Genomic DNA, 17767 nt, shown 5'->3' on the forward strand with positions numbered 1-17767 from the left:
ATGCTAGACGGACTCGAGAAGAACACTCCAGACCTCAGGTTGGGGAGGACCAGGTTAGAGAGCTCCTGGAGGGGCTGGACATGTTCAAATCAGCGGGTCCAGATGCTCTCCACCCCAGGGTGTTGAGGGAGCTAGCTGGGGTTATCTCAGGGCCCTTGGCAAGGCTTTACAAGGTGCTCGTGGTGCTCGGGCCAGGTGCCAGATGACTGGAAGATAGCTAATGTGGTCCCCATCTTCAAAAAAGGGAATGGAGAGGACCCGGGCAACTACAGGCCTGTCAGTCTTACCTCAATCCTAGGGAAACTCTTTGAGAAGATCATCAAGGAGCACATCTATGATGGGCCAGCCTCAGGGATGATGCTCAGGGGCAACCAGCACGGTTTCATTAGGGGCAGGTCATGTCAGACCAACCTGATTGCCTTTTATGGTCAGGTCACAAAGGCAATGGATGCAGGTGTCACCGTGGACGTAGTCTTTCTAGACTTCAGCAAGGCCTTTGACACCATCTCCCACCCCATCCTCATTAAAAAACTAGGCGACTGTGGCATTGATGCCTACACAGTCAGATGGATTGCAGATTGGCTCAAGGGTCACACTCAGAGGGTGGTGGTGGACGAGTCATATTTGACCTGGGGGGAAGTGGGCAGCGGAGTCCCCCAAGGCTCGGTCCTTGGGCCTGTGCTGTTCAATTTCTTCATCAGCAATTTGGACGACAGAGTGAAATGCAACCTGTTTAAATTCGCTGATGATACCAAAATTTGGGGTGAGGTGAGCACGCTAGTAGGGAGGGAAAGATTGCAGCAAGATCTGGATAGGTTACAGGAGTGGGCTAACATAAACAGGATGCGTTTCAATACTGACAAGTGCAGGGTGCTGCACTTGGGCAGTAGTAACCAGCAGCACACTTATAAGATGGGAAACTCCCTTCTTGAGAGCACGGAGGCAGAAAGGGATCTTGGAGTCATTATTGACTCCAAGATGACCATGGGCCAACAATGCAAGGTCATGGTTGGCAGGGCTAACCCGGACCTTGTCGTGCATCCACAGGTGCATCTCAAGTAGAGCCAGGGAGGTGATCCTCCCCCTCTATGCAATGCTGGTCAGGCCACAGCTGGAGTACTGCATCCAGTTCTGTGCGCCCTATTTCAGAAGGGGTGTGGACAACATTAAGAGGGTCCAGAGGAGGGGCACCAGCATGATCCGGGGACAACAGGACAGACCCTACAATGAGAGACTGCGGGACCTGAACCTGTTCAGCCTTCACAAGAGAAGGCTGAGGGGGGACCTGGTAACTGTCTATAAACTCACTAGGGGGGACCAGAAGGGTTTGGGGGAGACCCCGTTTCCCCTAGCGCCCCCTGGCATAACAAGGAATAATGGACACAAATTATTGGAGAGTAGGTTTAGATTAGACATCCGCAAGAACTATTTCACAGTTAGGGCAGCTAGGATCTGGAACCAACTTCCAAGGGAAGTGGTGCTGGCTCCTACCCTGGGGATCTTTAAGAAGAGGCTTGATGCCTACCTGGCTGGACTCATTTGAGCCCAGTTTTTCTCCCGCCCAGGCGGGGGGTCAGACTTGAAGATCTACAAGGTCCCTTCCCACCCTACTTCTATGATTCTATGACTAGTGACATAAGGATCAAAGGGGGCCCTCAGTCTGAGGGGGTTGGAACAGACAGATTGGCAACTGCTTGCACCAGTGGTGCCACAGCACTTGAACAAGCCATCTAGGACCAGGAACATGTTGCAAAGGTCCAAGGATGTGGTCTACAGATGGCCTGACACTCTCTGAGGGTGGTTTACATGCACTGCTAAGGAGCTGAGAGAGATGCAGTGCTAAGATAAGGAGTTTATGCACAGGGTCAAAGACCACTTGGGAGCCAGCTACAACACCCAACTGCCATCAGTGCCACCTCCTGCAGGGAAACTATTTCCCTCCCAGGCCAGAGTGCTGGGGCTGGCTGCCACCCACCCCCTGCCATGGACAGCCCTGCTCCAGGAACTCCTCTTTGGGGCAACATGCCTGAGAGTCCCACAGAGCAGGGAAGGGCCTTTGATGGCAGTCATGGAGGAACGCTCCATACCACAAATTGATTGAGAGCTGCTGGGGGGTGCGGAAAGGATCTGGGACAAGAGATATGGCATCTGAGAGCCACTGGCCCATAATCCAAGAAGCCAGGAAAGCATCTGGTGGGGCCTTCTCCAGGGAGCAGCAACGTGAGAGGGGAGGGGGACCAGGCTGCCTAAGACCTGATGTCAGTTGGCCCTCCAGTGCCAACTCATTACTCCAGACCATTGGCAGTCACCGGTGTAGGCACAGGGCCCCAAAGAGAATGGGGGTGCAGCCCACCAAACCACCAGGCTAAGCATGGGCCCAGGTCCTGCTGTGGGAGAGCAGTGCAGCCTCTGCAAAGATAGGCAGCCCTATGGGCTCTGGTCCACGTTCCAGAGCAGGCAATGTTCCACAGTTTTTCTTTATTAACCGCACAAAAAGTCTAGGAGCTGCAAAGTTTAATTAAACCAAGGGGTGGGAGTTTCACACACGGCATCCCCTCTGCTGCCCCAGAAGGGTTCGTGTTTGTTTAAATGAGCCCTCAGCGGCTGCCTGCCTCCCTCCCCCCCACTCTCAACAGCATATATGCCCAGTGCTGGCAGGGTCTTTCCTCACTCTCTCAGTGTTAACTGAGAAGAAGTTTCCAAGCTCCAGAATAGGCGGCGTTGCACAGTTTTTGTTCCATAAACACACTAACCATTTGGCAGCTTCAACATTTGATTAAAACAAGGCACATCTTTCTCATGCTGCATTTGCCTAGTCTCCAATGTGTGCCCCTGGGAGGGTTGAGGAAGAAAGAGGAAGGGGGACAGTGCCTGGGCAGCCTGGGTTGTGGGCAGCAGTGCCCATGATGCAAGGCCAGAGGAACCTGTGGCAGGAGACCCATAGCCGGGTGCCAGGGCATGGGCACTCAAAGCCCTGTGGCCCTGTTCATCTGGGGAGGGCTCCTGGTCAACATGCATGAGAAGGCAAGTAGTCAGCCAGGGCTTCACAGATCTAGACAGCCTGCCATCTTGCAAGCCAGAGCTGTATACATCAGCAAGCATCATCCTCATCAGCTGCGTGAAAGTCAATTGCCCAGTTGTGCCCCAGATGCCTGGGGGTGGGGGAGTGCATGCGTGTGTGTGCGTGTGTGTGTTCACTTTGCATAGATTACACTTAGATGCTGAGGGTATTTTATCATCAGCTACCACTTCTCTAGATAAGTTTTTTTCCCACAGCTCCCCCAGCCTCTTTGCCTCTAGGTCACCAGGTAAACTTGTGTTCATAGTGGTACATGCCTAGAATCTTTCAAGGATAAGGTCACTATTCTTGCCTGCTGCATTGAGAAAACAGGTCTCTCTGTATGGGACCTAGGGAAGGAGTTAGTAGACAAACTGTTTTCTCAGTAAGCAATATTGGGAGGGTTGGCATTGCCCATCCCTGGGGACAGAATTAATGAGTGGGATAGTCCAGCTGGAGATGCCAGATGACCAACACTGCTGAAGAACAATGCAGGCATGGGAGAAACAGTGAAGAATTAATTGATTGTCTCTTCACTTGCAAGGTCTCTAGGGCCAAAGCAGACCAAGCTCCAGGACTCCCTACCATTGCATTCCTTCTCATCCTAGCAAAGCTACCCCCCTTCCACACAGGACCAGAATTAGTCAGCACATCTGCTTGATCAATCTGCAGAGTCCCTGATGGGAGACACAGCTCACCGCCTCTGGAACCCAAGCCTGATAGGTGAGAATACTTTTGTCGGTGGCACAGTTCCTAGGTATTCTTACCCCCCTGGGCTGTGCTGTGTTGTGTTTGGAAGTCTGCCAGTTTCAGAAATACTGCTGTAACTCTCCACAGAGCTGTTCTCCCCTCCAGGGTTGCTGCAGGCATCTCCAAGTCAAGCACACATGATAATTTGCAGACATATGATCCTATGGGTTTCCCAGCTGTTTTCCTCTGACGTTTCTTTCTGTGATTCCTGGAACACCTCCCAGAAGAATCCAGAGAACAAGCTTATACCAGCCTAGTGTCATGGAAAGGAGGACATTCTTGGGGAAACACAACCCGTGGCACCCAGGGCAAGATTAGACTCTCCCTTTACAAAGGCAGTAGAGCAAGTTCTTTTTGATCCCCAGTCAACAGTCAGTGAAGATGCTAGGGAACATTACATTTCCTCATCTCCCTTCCAGGTAATTTAGATATGGAGTCCTTCTGCCTCCAAAAGACCTTAGCACCTAATAGCTGCATAAAGGGAAGCAACAACATGTATGGAACTGCTCCCTTTTTTTGGCCTGTATTTGTCCTCCTGTTCTCCAGTATCACTCACTGGGTAGGAAGCAGGTTTTTACAGTATCTTTCAGGATCTCCTTATGGTACTCTGGGGAAACAACTGTGCCAGCCCTAACTCATTCTGCTTTGCTACCCGCACTTGACTCCCCAGACCCTCCATGGCAGCTGGAAGAATGGCCAATAAGGTTAGACTGGAAACCAGCAAGGAAATCAACTCCATAAAGTCAAGAAAGGCTGGGAGCAGAATCGGGGAGCCTAGATCATCCTATCTCCCCTCTTGCCAGGAAACAAGGAGGCTTCAAGGGAATTACTTGCATCTTGTGCCAGGGGAAAAACTGGATCCATGTGTCCCCTGTCTCTGCACTATGGGGAAGTTTACATGTAGCCCCAAGCTTCTAAACTTTGCACCTCAAGCTTGTCTCTGTATTGGACTGAGCTGGGGGCAGCAGGTCCAAATGCCACTGAATTTGCCACTTGGGCTCATTGCTCAAGTCATGTACTCCAAAGTTACAGTTTACCTGGAAGTGTCTCAGTAGTTCTGGTTTATACCTCACATGCATAGTCACTGCCCAGATGTATATAGTTTGTACACCTACTTTCTAGGGTAGGTCTGCCATGGGATGTTGAACATGTCCTAATGGTCAACTGAGAAGCCTCGAAGTGTGACTAGAAACCTCAAACCTGCAAGGCCACCATGAAGAGTCTGTCACAACAGGGCCAAGGTGAACCAAGACACCATCTGTTTCCATCATGTCCATTGCCATGAGAATGCTGAGCACCCATGACAGTCTGTGCGAACATAGACCTCTATATTTTGTAGGCATAGGCTTTACCCAGCATCATTTTCTGGGCCTGACACTGACTGTATAGCTCAATTAGGGACAAATCCTAGCCTCAGGCTGGCTTTGCATGTATATCCAAAGGCAGAAGGCAGCCTCTGGCTTGGACTTCATGACCATAGGGTCCCTTTCCAGCAAATGATTCTATCAGAATCACCCATGTAAGAAGGGACTGTGTAGGTACCACTTAAATAGGAGTTTGCATCTTTCTCTCAAAGTTGAAATGCAGAAATAAAGTAACAGCCAGACTTGAGTGTGCATGGAACATTGAGGACAAACAGTACTAAGCCTTCACAGCATTGCTCACAGCAGTGCGCTTATCAATGACAGTATGCTCTATGAACAGCCACTCCCTCCCACATGGATTTTCCCCTGGGAGGAGATTTCAGCTCAGTTTGTGAATCAGAAGATCCTTATGAAGATCCAAGAGCTGACTGCAGACTTATGAGCCAGAAGGGACCATTCTGATTACAGTCTGCCATCCTGCACAGCATAAGCCAAAAAACCTCACCCAGGGATCTCTGTATCAAGTATAGGACTCCTGCTTGAGCTACAGCATATGCCTTAGAAAGAGCCCCAGTCTTGACATCAAGGTGGCCAAGGACAGAGAAGCTACCATGTCCCTACCTCAGCTATTCCAGTGTTTTATAGCCCTCTCTGTTAGAATGTTATGCCTTATTTCTAATCTGGCCATAGTTTCCAGTCACTGGATCTCATTATGGCCTGTTCCTGCTCCATTAGCAAGCTATCTACACTCAGAAATCTCTTCCCCTAGTCACTTCCTAACCTACCTTTTGAGAAACCAAATAGAATGATCTCCTCCAAACTGCTACTACTTGGTTTGTTTTTCAGGCCTCCATTCGTTCTTGTATCCCTGAACCTCTTCCACTACATCAATGTCCTTTTAAAGTGTGGACATGACAGGGGAGATTATGCTTAGGGGCAACCAACACGGGTTCATTAGTGGCAGGTCCTGTCAGGCCAACCTGATGGCCTTCTATGACCAGGTCACCAAATCCTTAGATGCAGGGATAGTAGTGGACGTAGTCTTCCTGGACTTTCAGAAGGCCTTCGACAATGTCTCTCACCCCGTTCTCGTTAAGAAACTGGGGGACTGTGGTGTCGACACCTACACAGTCAAAGGGTCAGTAGTTGGCTGGAGGGCTGCACCCAGAGAGTGGTGGTGAACGGGTCATTTTCGACCTGGAGGGATGTGGGTAGTGGGGTCCCCCAGGCCTCAGTCCTTGGGCCCGCACTGTTCAACATCTTCATCAGTGACTTGGACGAGGGGGTAAAAAGCACCCTGTTCAAATTTGCTGATGACACCAAGATGTGGGGGGATGTGGGCACGCTAGAAGGGAGAAATAGGCTACAATCAGACCTAGACAGGTTACAGGGGTGGGCGGATGAGAACAGGATGGGATTCAACACTGACAAGTGCAAGGTGCTGCACTTGGGGGGGAAGAACCAGCACCATACCTACAGGCTGGGGAACTCCCTTCTCGGCAGTGCAGAGGCAGAAAAGGATCTTGGAGTCATCACTGATGCCAGGATGAACATGTTGGGAAGCAGGAGCAGAGGGAGCAGGGTGCACGTGTGCCACACATGTACCCACCTTACCTCGGCGGCGAAGGCAGCAGCAGCGGAGGAGACAGCAGCAGGGGCAGCAACAGCTGATTTCCCCCTAAGGTAAGTGGGGCAGAGAGTACAGCACATCTGAAGCGGATCCAGAGGGGAAGCCCTCCGGAGCCCTTTTAGCTCGCCTAACAGGGAGCCGCACTCTCGAGCCACGCGCAGGCAGCGCGCGCAAACAGTGTGCACAAAAAGGCGTGCTCTGTAAGGGCGCACTGGCATTTGTGCTGGCATTCGCGAAAGGTGGGCACGAGGTAGCTGCCTGGAGCAGCACCTCCAGTGAGCAGGAGCAGCAGGCGCAGCTCTGTAGACATGGTGCAGACACAGAGCACAGCTGCCAGGGGCCCTGCCTGGGTGCAGCCGCCTGCCATGGGCTCTTCTGAGGCCTCCACGCAGACGGAGCACATGGCGGGGTCGGTGGCCCCTTGCCTCCCTGTCGGGGGGGGGCGGGACTTGGTGGGGTCCTGGGGGGGTGTGGGGCCTGGTGGTCCCCTTGTCTGTCCCTCCTGTGCATGACTTGGGGCCCTGGAGGAGCAGGTGAGGGAGCTCCAGGCTGAGGTGAGCAGGCTGAGGGGGATCAGGGATGCAGAGGATGAAATTGATGCCTATCTCTGTTCTCTGCAGGCCCGGTTGTCCACTGTACAGCCCCCACAGGAGACGCATCCAACACAGGAGTGGCAGAAGGTGTCCAAATCCAGAGCTGCTAGGCCTAGAGCAGTGGAAGCTCCCCAGGTTCACCTGGGGAACAGGTTCGATGCCCTGGCAGCTGTAATGGAGAAAGATGGTGAAATTGGCTCTAGAGGGGATGATGCCACTCCCCACATGGTAAAGAATGTGCAGAAAGCGAACACCAGCAGGAAGAAACACCGGGTCCTTGTCATCGGAGACTCCATCCTACGAGGACTGGAAGGTCCCATCTGTCGGCCTGACCCCATGATGCAAGAGGTCTGCTTCATGCCTGGGGCTTGGGTTAGAGACATCACGGAGAGGATCCCGGCCTACATCTGACCTGCAAACCACTACCCCATGGTTGTCATCCACGTGGGGACGAATGACGCGGCCAGGGGCAACCCTGACCGCATTATGAAGGATTTCAAGGCTCTGGGCAACAAGCTTAAGGAGACGGGGGTGCAGGTGGTATTCTCCTCTCTTCTTCCGGTGAGTAGGCGGGGACGGTAACACGAGGCCTGCACTGGCAAGGTCAACCGGCGCTTATGCAGTTGGTGCCACCAGGCAGGCCTTGGGTTCTTTGACAATGACCCATGCTTTCTGGCGGGGGACTTGCTAGGGAAGTATGGGCTTCACCTCTCTCCTAAAGGCAAACACGTCTTCTCTTCCAGGTTGGCTGATCTCGTACGGCGAGCTTTAAACTAGCCTCACCGGAGGAGGGGGCCACAGAAAGATGAGGAGACACCACCTGAGCAAGGCAGGTAACAAATGCTAGGAGTGCCCAGGTAAGAAACAGGGGTCCAAACAGTCTCCCAAATTGAGGGGTGGCACACGCAGCTAGGCAGGGCCTTAAATGCCTATATACCAATGCTCATAGTATGGGGAATAAGCAGGAGGAACTTGCCCTCAGAATAGCCAGTTCAGACCCAGACATAATAGGGTTAACAGAAACTTGGTGGGATTCATCCCACCATTGGGCAGTTAGCATTAGGGGCTGAAGGCTTTACAGGCGGGATAGAGAAGGAAGGAAAGGCGGGGGTGTGGCGCTCTATGTCAAGGAGCAATACACATCCTCTGCCAGCAGAATGGGGTCAGAGGAGGGGCAAGCTGAGGTGCTCTGGGTCAAGATACAAGGGGCCATTGGGAGAGGGATTTAACGGTGGGGTCTACTACAGACCACCCAACCACGGGGAGGAGCTGGACTGGGAATTTTCGGGCCAGCTTGCAGCGGCACTTAAGGCAAGGGATGTAGTTGTCATGGGTGACTTCAATTACCTGGACATCTGCTGGGAGGAACAGTCAGCCAGGTTGGACCGTTCCAGGAGGTTCCTGGCCAAGATACAGGACCTCCACTTAATTCAGGAGGTGCACAGTCCCACCAGAAGAAATGGCCTGTTGGACCTGGTCCTGGCCACAGGCGACGACCTGGTAAGGGGCCTCCAGGTCCTCGACCACCTGGGTGATAGTGATCATCGCTTGCTGGAATTCACCATCCAGCACAGGGTGTCAAGGGCCTGCAGCAAGGCGGTAGCCCTAGACTTCAAGAGAGCCAACTTCAACAAGTTGAGATTAGTGGGAGAGGCGCTGGGGTTCTCGAGAGCAGGGGAACTCAGTACCCAAGATGAATGGTCATTCCTTAAGGAGACGATATTCAGGGCCCAAGGGGTGAACATCCCAACAAAAAGCAAGGGGGGAAACAGTGCCCAAAAGCCCCCCTGGCTCACGAAGGGTACCCAGGAATGCCTGATTGCCAAAAAGGCAGTGTACTCCTGGTGGAAGGGGGGTGCTGTCTCCAAAGAGGAGTATACCTGCTTGGGCCTGTACGGGGCTGTCAGGAAACCTAAGGCAGACATAGAGCTAGGACTAGCGTCCAAGATCAAAGATAATAAAAAGTCCTTTTTCAAATATATAGGGAGGATGAAGAAAGCACCAAGAAATGTGGGGCCCCTGCAAGATCCTCTGGGCAATCTGGTGGTTGTGCCAGAGGAGAAAGCAGACCCTTTAACCAATTCTTCACCTCCGTTTTCTTGTGCATGGACCGGGACTTCCCCACCATGATGCAAGACGGACTTGAGGAGAACGCCTCCAGACCTCAGGTTGGGGAGGACCGGGTTAGAGAGCTCCTGGAGGGGCTGGACATGTTCAAATCAGCGGGTCCGGATGCTCTCCACCCCAGGAAGTTGAGGGAGCTAGCTGGGGTTATTGCAGGGCCCTTGGCATGGCTTTACGAGCGCTCGTGGTGCTTGGGCCAGGTGCCAGATGATTGGAAGATAGCCAACGTGGTCCCCATCTTTAAAAAAGGGAGGAAGGAGGACCAGGGCAACTATAGGCCCATCAGTCTTACCTCAATCCTAGGGAAACTCTTTGAGAAGATCATCAAGGAGCACATCTGCGATGGGCCAGCTTCAGGAATGATCCTTAAGGGCAACCAGCACTGTTTCATTAGGGGCAGGTCATGTCAGACCAACCTGATTGCCTTTTATGGCAAAGGCAATGGATGCAGGTGTCACCGTGGACGTAGTCTTCGTAGACTTCAGCAAGGCCTTTGACACTGTCTCCCACCCCTTCCTCATTAAAAAACTAGGCAACTGTGGCATTGATGCCTACACAGTCAGATGGATTGCAGATTGGCTCAAGGGTCGTACTCAGAGGGTGGTGGTGGATGGGTCATATTCGACCTGGGGGGAAGTGGGCAGCGGAGTCCCCGAGGGCTCGGTCCTTGGGCCCACACTGTTCAATCTCTTTATCAGTGATTTGGACGACGGGGTGAAAAGCACCCTGTTTAAATTCGCTGATGATACCAAAATTTGGGGTGAGGTGAGCACGCTAGTAGGGAGGGAAAGACTGCAGCAAGACTTGGATAGGTTACAGGGATGGGCTAGCAAAAACAGGATGCAATTCAACACTGACAAGTGCAGGGTGCTGCACTTGGGCAGTAGTAACCAGCAGCACACTTATAAAATGGAAAACTCCCTTCTTGAGAGCACGGAGGCAGAAAGGGATCTTGGAGTCATTATTGACTCCAAGATGACCATGGACTGACAATGCAAGGTCACGGTTGGCAGGGCTAACCCAGACCTTGTCGTGCATCCACAGGTGCATCTCAAGTAGAGCCAGGGAGGTGATCCTCCCCCTCTATGCGACTCTGGTCAGGCCACAGCTGGAGTACTGTGTCCAGTTCTGTGCGCCCCATTTCAGGAGGGATGTGGACAGCATTGAGAGGGTCCAGAGAAGGGCCACTCGTATGATCCAGGGACTACAGGGCAGACCCTACAATGAAAGACTGCGGGACCTGAACCTGTTCAGCCTTCACAAGAGAAGGCTGAGGGGGGACCTGGTGACTGTCTATAAACTCACTAGGGGAGTCCAGAAGGGCTTGGGGGAGACCCCGTTTCCCCTAGCGCCCCCTGGCATAACAAGGAATAACGGCCACAAGTTGTTGGAGAGTAGGTTTAGATTAGACATCCGTAAGAACTACTTCACAGTTAGGGCAGTTAGGATCTGGAACCAACTTCCAAGGGAAGTGGTGCTGGCTCCTACCCTGGGGGTCTTTAAGAGGAGGTTTGATGCCAACCTAGCTGGGATCATTTGAGCCCAGTTTTTTCTCCTGCCCAGGCAGGGGGTCAGACTTGAAGATCTACAAGGTCCCTTCCCACCCTACTTCTATGATTCTGTGAGGAGCCAGTGCAAGGAAATGGTCAGTAAGCCTAACCGCACCTTGTCATGCATCCACAAATGCATCTAAAGCAGATCCAGGGATGTGATCCTCCCCCTCTATGCGGCACTGGTCAGGCCGCAGTTGGAGTACTGTGTCCAGTTCTGGGCACCACACTTCAAGAAGGATGTGGACAACATGGAGAGGGTCCAGAGGAGGGCCACTTGCATGATCAGGGGGCAGCAGGGCAGGCCCTACAAGGAGAAGCTACGGGACCTGAACCTGTTCAGCCTCCACAAGAGAAGGCTGAGGGGGGATCTAGTGGCCTGTTACAAACTAGTCAGGGGGGATCAGCAGGCACTGGGGGAGTCCCTGTTCCCCCGAGCACTACCAGGAGTGACTAGAAATAACAGTCACAAGCTGGCAGAGGGTAGATTCAGACTAGATATCAGGAGGCGCTACTTCACGGTCAGGGTGGCTAGGATCTGGAACCAACTTCCAAGTGATGTGGTGCTGGCTCCTACCCTGGGGGTCTTTAAGACAAGGCTTGACAATCACCTTGCTGGGGTCGTTTGACCCCAGTACTCTTTCCTGCCATGGGAGGGGGTCGGTCTTGATGATCTGCTCAGTTCCCTTCCAACCCTACTTGAAACTATGAAACTATGTTGTACACAAAAGTAATTACCACTTCCCCACCCCTACTTGAAATTCCCCTGCTGATTGTGTCTACTGGCACATTGTAGTGTTTGTACCTTTCAATTAGGGGACTTGTCTGGGATTCATTTCCCTGCTCTGCCACTGAGTGGCTTTGTATCCTTGAGCAAGTCACTTAATCTCTCTGTACTGGTTTCCCATCTGTAAAAAAAATAACAGTTCTTCACCATCCTTCACCTATCTTCACAGCTTATCACGACAAAGACTGCCTCTCACTGTGTGTGTGTGGGGGGGGGGCACGCACACGCGTGTGCAGTACCTACCTATCAGAATGGGACCTCGTAGTCAGGTGATGCTGCTGTAATGCAAGTAAGATTTTCAATAAAGTTACAGAAATGGTTTAAAGTCAGAGAGGGAGTAGATCTAATGAGTGAAAAGGGTCCATTTCACCTAGCCACTTTTGTGGCCATGACCTCACTTAAGACAAAACAATTCACCCAAATTTGTTGTGCCATGACTGTACAATTTATATGGGTCATTGCTGTAACTTGGGTGAATTACTACATTTTTCTGCTGCTTTTAAAGGAGAGGAAGACAACTTAGGCTCATGGAAGAGACTAAGCATGTGAAAAATGTTCCCTTTTTAAAAACGACCATTAGCCAATTGAAGACCTTCGTATTTGCACTGAAACCCTATGCCAAGTCTCTGTCTGAGGCTCATTTCAAACACTCCAGTGACATAATCCCTTCCAGTCTGGCCTCATAATGGAAATGCCAACAGACCATTAAGTACAGTAATATTGCCAGGTCCTACTACAATTAAATTAGCACCCAAGAAAAAGAGATAGATGACTAGCTCAAGTTAACACAGGCAGCTGTAACTGAAAGGATCTCCAGCGAAGCTTGCAGCTGGATTGTCTCACTGTCATGGATCGGAGGGCAGGATCAGACTCCATCCCTGGAGCACTTAAGCTGCCACATTAGACACAGGGCAGTGAGGACCTTCCACTAAAGTGAAGCAATTTACCTGAGGCCATGCTACAAAAGAACATCATCCTGCAGCTCTGAAGCCCATGCTGCTTCCACATAAGGAATTTCTCCACCTTACCTAGAGCCATAAAGAAGGAAAAAATTGGAAGTGTTCTGTCCCTTCAGTATCCTACTGTTTATGACATCGTCATGGATATGAGGGCAGTTATCACAAAGAGATGATTGTGATTCAGGAGCAGGTAAGGCTCCGAAGAAGCCCATTTAGACACTACAATGGATAAGGAGAAGACAAGACAGTGACTCCCTTCCCAAGAGATTGCCCCTCAAGTCCTGAGAGGCTCACAGCCTTCCTAAGATACTTCTGTCTGACATGGAAGTGGGGCAAAGCAACATGAAGAGACACTGTGGGGCTGTATTCTTTCATCAGTGTGGGTGAGAAGTTCTCCATATGGGTTATTTCCACTTTCACAGCCTATGCTGCTTAGTAAGGGAGCTCATATGACCCTGTCTGATGGCCAGCTGGTCATGGGTGGAGTAGGACAGTCTTGGCTATTAATTTTGGTTGAGGGTATCAGGAGGTGGCAGGGTAAATGATGAAGAGAAAAGGCAGACCTATACACCAAATGTTCCCATCATAATAATCCCCAAGAGAACTGGCAAGAGTTATATAACATCTCCTAGGAGTTCCCACGTCATTACATAACCCAGTGCAGCACACAAGACACATTAAGAAGTTCCTAAAGCAAGCAAATTACCTTGCTAGCAAAGCTCATTCAGCTTGGAACATGAGCTAAAAAGCTCTCATGTTTGCTTGGGACCCTGATATTGGCCTGTGGTGCTGGCAGGGAAGTGACGAGCAGTAGTATTTTCCTTTTGGTCTCTTCCCCCTTTTTTTTGCCCACTTTGGTTTGTCTGGGTTTTCTAGGCCACTTTTGCTTTAATTAGATTTCTAATTTTGTACCAATGCCTTGGGGTTTTTTTTTAAAGGAAATAATACAATAAATATTTGTTTTTAATAACTCCAACATAAAAAGATGCTGTGAGTCACACAACACAGGCATATATATAAGCAGAGACATGCATACACAAAGTAGACACACACAGACACATCTACGTGGAGAAAGACACGTACACACTGACACACCCCCCCAATCAAATGCAAAAGCTACCGCACTTTTCCATTTAAAAGCATAGCGTCTTTTCCCATGCTTAGAAAAAATTCCCCCTGACTGAGACAACTCTTCTAACAATTATTTCTTACAAAAATCAAATTTTGCAAAATGCAGAAAATAATAATAAAAAAGATCATAATAATAACAAAAATAATAATAAAAAAGGATCATTTCTAGCCTGCAACACAAAATGTGACCCTGAGCTGTGCTTCCACAGCTGAGTTAATAAATCTCCCCACCCCCAAAATATGGAAGGAGTTCAGAATGGAAATGTTAAGAGACGTAATTCCAGGGGATGTGAATGGCTAATTCTGTACATTCAAATGAAACAGAGGGGAAATATACTGAATGGAGCCATGTATAAGATCATATGAAATGTAAAAAGACTTGTTGTTCTGCACACACACTGCTGCTTCAATCTAGTTCTGTTTAAATGCCCATTCTTTTGGTTTGGCATCACCTCGCCTCTCTATGGCTGAATCAAAAGAGGGACAAAATAATGACACAAAGATTTTTAAAAACTCTGCTCCAGCTGCAGCAGGGAGAAGCCCGAAGCGAAACGTGAGAGTGTGCGGCTCTTTGTTAAAAGAATATGGTATATGAAACGCCTCACGTATCCTGTTTGGTCCTATGGAGTGAAAGCTCTTAAGGTGGCTCCCTGAGTTCCCTTTTTTTTTTTTTGCTCTGGATCCTAAACTGGACAAACTTCCCACCTGAAAATCCCCCAGAGCACCCCAGGGACAGAAGGTAGGATCCCTCTCTCTGCAGATGGTGGGTGGTCTGTTCTTTTTTATTGCAACTGCCACTTTACCTCAGGAAACTTGGCACATCTAGTCAGAAGATGGTTCCAATTTATATAGGTTTCCAGGAGATAGATACTATATTTTAAAATATGTCTGCTCTAATGTATATATGCCCTTCCTGGCAAGGCAAAGCTGTGTGCAGAATCTAGCTAAGAAGCTATTTCACCAGTTCCACAAACAAGATTTAGACAGCCATTGCCATGTAAATACGTATGAAACAAACATCATGTTGGCAAAAGGGTTGCCTGCCCGGGAAAATGAAGGATTCTCATTATTACCAGAACAAGTATAGCATGGAGAGGAGCAGGAGAAGACTACTGGATTCTTGTGGATATCTAACATTGTACCTCCACCTTGTGTGGGAAGGATCACTCTGATGGGTGAGAGAACCATGAATCTTTCTGCTACCTGCTTCATATTGCCAACGAAGGAGGAAGTAACACAGAGCCGGTTGTGACTATGGTCATCCTCTGGGGTGTTGTCTGTAATCAGTATAGACAATCATACTGGATGATGATGATGGTGAGGGATTTTGTGATTTAAGTTCACAGAACTGAGACCCTGTAACCAGAGACAGACACAGGCAAACCAGGTGGCTGCCCAGGGCCCAGAAAGAAAGGGGGCCTGAAAATGGTGAAAATAATGATTATTATCATCATGATCTCCGGCGAAGTGGGGCCCAATACTAAAAGTTTGCCTGGGGCCACCAGGAGCCTAGGTACAGTGCTGCCTGCAACTCATGTCATGCAAGGGCCATGGAACAGCACTTAGATGGGAATGACTTTTAGCTACAACAAACCTTGACCACATATGAACCAGGAACTTTAAGTGAAAAGCTCTGTATCCCATTCTGGAGCCATCCAGTCCCCTAAGCCCAGAGCAGCTCTTCTAAAGTCAAAATTAGAAACATCCTAGAATCTCATAAGGGTTAACAATACCTGGGCCACTACAACCCTGCTCCTAGGTGAAGAGCAGGAGCTCTGCTGTGCCTTAAGGAAGCAGCGCCAGCACAAGAGATATGAAGAGACAGAGCAGAGAGGGTCACAGATGAACGCAGAATGGGTAAATCAGTGGCTTCAGAGCTGGAGGAGGGAGGAAAAGAGCTGGAATGGAGTCGAGGTGCAGAAGGTATTTCCCTAAGTAGCCCCGCTTCATTCAGCTTCACACACCACTCTGCTGAATGGCAATGCCAGTTCTTCTCACATCAACCTTGTGACTTCATTGGTTCCAGAAAATGCAATACCCTGGTGGCCAGCTCCACACAGCTGAGCAGCTTTTAGCCATATTGTTTAATCTAAACAAATACTCTGTAAACATCAGCACTAATTCATTTTCCATGGGCTGCACAATTTCTCAGGGAAGTTCTAACACCAGCTGTGAGCTATTCCTCTCAACCCTGTGCTCAGATCATCTCCCTAAACGTTCATCATGCTTGTGATCACCAGCATGGTTCCCACCACAGGACCATCACAGCCCCCTCAAGACAGGTTCCTTCATGACCACAGCCTGAACCCAGGTACCCCGCCACATTGAAAACCCTGATAACATAGTACCTCACAACCACACTCCCGTCCCGGTGTGCAACCTAAAGGATACAATGGGAACTGGAATGTATTTGGATACTGCTGGCCCAACCCAGTCACCAGCTTGTGTTGTTTGAAATAGGGGCTTGGCCTGGAGAGAAGACCTATGCATTAGGAACGAAGGGTTCAACTCCAGGAGACCCTCAGAAAACACTTGATCTATTCCAGAGGCAAGATGTAGGCTCTTCTAAACCTTTTGCCTCAGAGGTAAGTCCTCTCTTGGGAGGAAGCCCTTCAGCAAAATGTGTGGAGGGGAACCCTGCAAAGGTAAGCCTAACCTCCACATTCAGTGCAGCAGCAGAGAAGATCACTGTGAAGAGCCACACTCCCTGATGTTTCAGCTCAGGTATAGTCCCATGGACAAGGGCCCTAGGGGGCTGGTGTTATTGCTAGGGTTCCTTCTTCTTCTGCGGCCATATCATGAGACTAAATCCCTTGTCTGGACCAGGAGGTGGGTAGGGAAGAATCTATTCCTCTGGGTGGCTCCTAGAATGCTGACTCCATTACACGTGAGGTGCGTGTGCATGTGTCTGTCTGCCAAAAAGGCTTATGTGCCACACTGTGTAGAGAGGGCACCCAAGGTGGCCATGTGATTCTTTACTGCTATTCCTAGGCTTTGAAGAAGTTGAAGGATGTTGTCACATGAAGCAAGAATCACCCAGCTACAGAAATGAAGTCAGGTGAATGCAGCCACTTTGGCAGCAAACTGCTACCTTAATTAGCTCATGGCATTACAAAGACCAGACACTCCTAGTTATTACAATGGTGTGTCCTACGTGCAGATCTAAGCATCATGCCCTAATGACCCTGTACCCCAAGATGAGAAACTTCTTACACTGGAAATGGATGTGCTTCACACTGTGTCCTGCAAGCCAACAAACTTAGGATTTTTTGGATACCCTGGGAAACAAAGTCCAGTGGAAAGAGTCATCCAGTGAGACTGCCCTCCCTCTCACTGGTTTCTTTGGATCTGAGCATCTGAATTCTGGAGGGAAGCAAAGAGAGGAATTTAGGATCATGATGGCAAATAATTAAGACACCTTACTGAGGCTCCAGAGGCATGAGTTTGAGCCTCACTCTGGACTTCTGCTGAGGGCAGCCGCTTGTCACCCCAGCTGTAGATGGATTCCAGCCCATTCCAGCTGAAGCATCAAATGGCAAACATGATGCCAGCCACACCACCCCCATGTGTACTACTAGGCGCAGAATCCAGCGTGCCATAGCTATGCTAGCCAGTGTGCTGCTAGGTTCAGCCAAACATTAGTCCTTTTTGGAAAGCAGGCAGCTGGCACTCACAAGATCCTTAATGCTTGGATAACATGGCTAATGAGGCTGGACTGATGTTCTCATGCCACGCACATGAAGGCTTGAAACACTGCTGGCCATACAGGGCTCTCCCTTTTTCTGCTACACACAGCACACTGTAGTAAGTATGTATGCTAA

The 17767-nt window shown here is 50.0% G+C and overlaps 1 long non-coding RNA gene and 1 pseudogene across 1 annotated transcript in view; one reads left to right on the plus strand and one right to left on the minus strand.

The window, feature by feature from the left end:
- The window catches only part of LOC149873507 (uncharacterized), a 50202-nt pseudogene extending 42030 nt beyond the window's left edge, over nucleotides 1–8172 (plus strand).
- The window catches only part of LOC149873506 (uncharacterized), a 121044-nt gene that overhangs the window by 101124 nt on the left and 2153 nt on the right, over nucleotides 1–17767 (minus strand). The window lies entirely within an intron of this gene.

This window comes from Crocodylus siamensis, chromosome 1, assembly GCF_052110815.1.
Source record: "Crocodylus siamensis isolate JL-2025a chromosome 1, ASM5211081v1, whole genome shotgun sequence".
Taxonomy (NCBI): domain Eukaryota; kingdom Metazoa; phylum Chordata; order Crocodylia; family Crocodylidae; genus Crocodylus; species Crocodylus siamensis.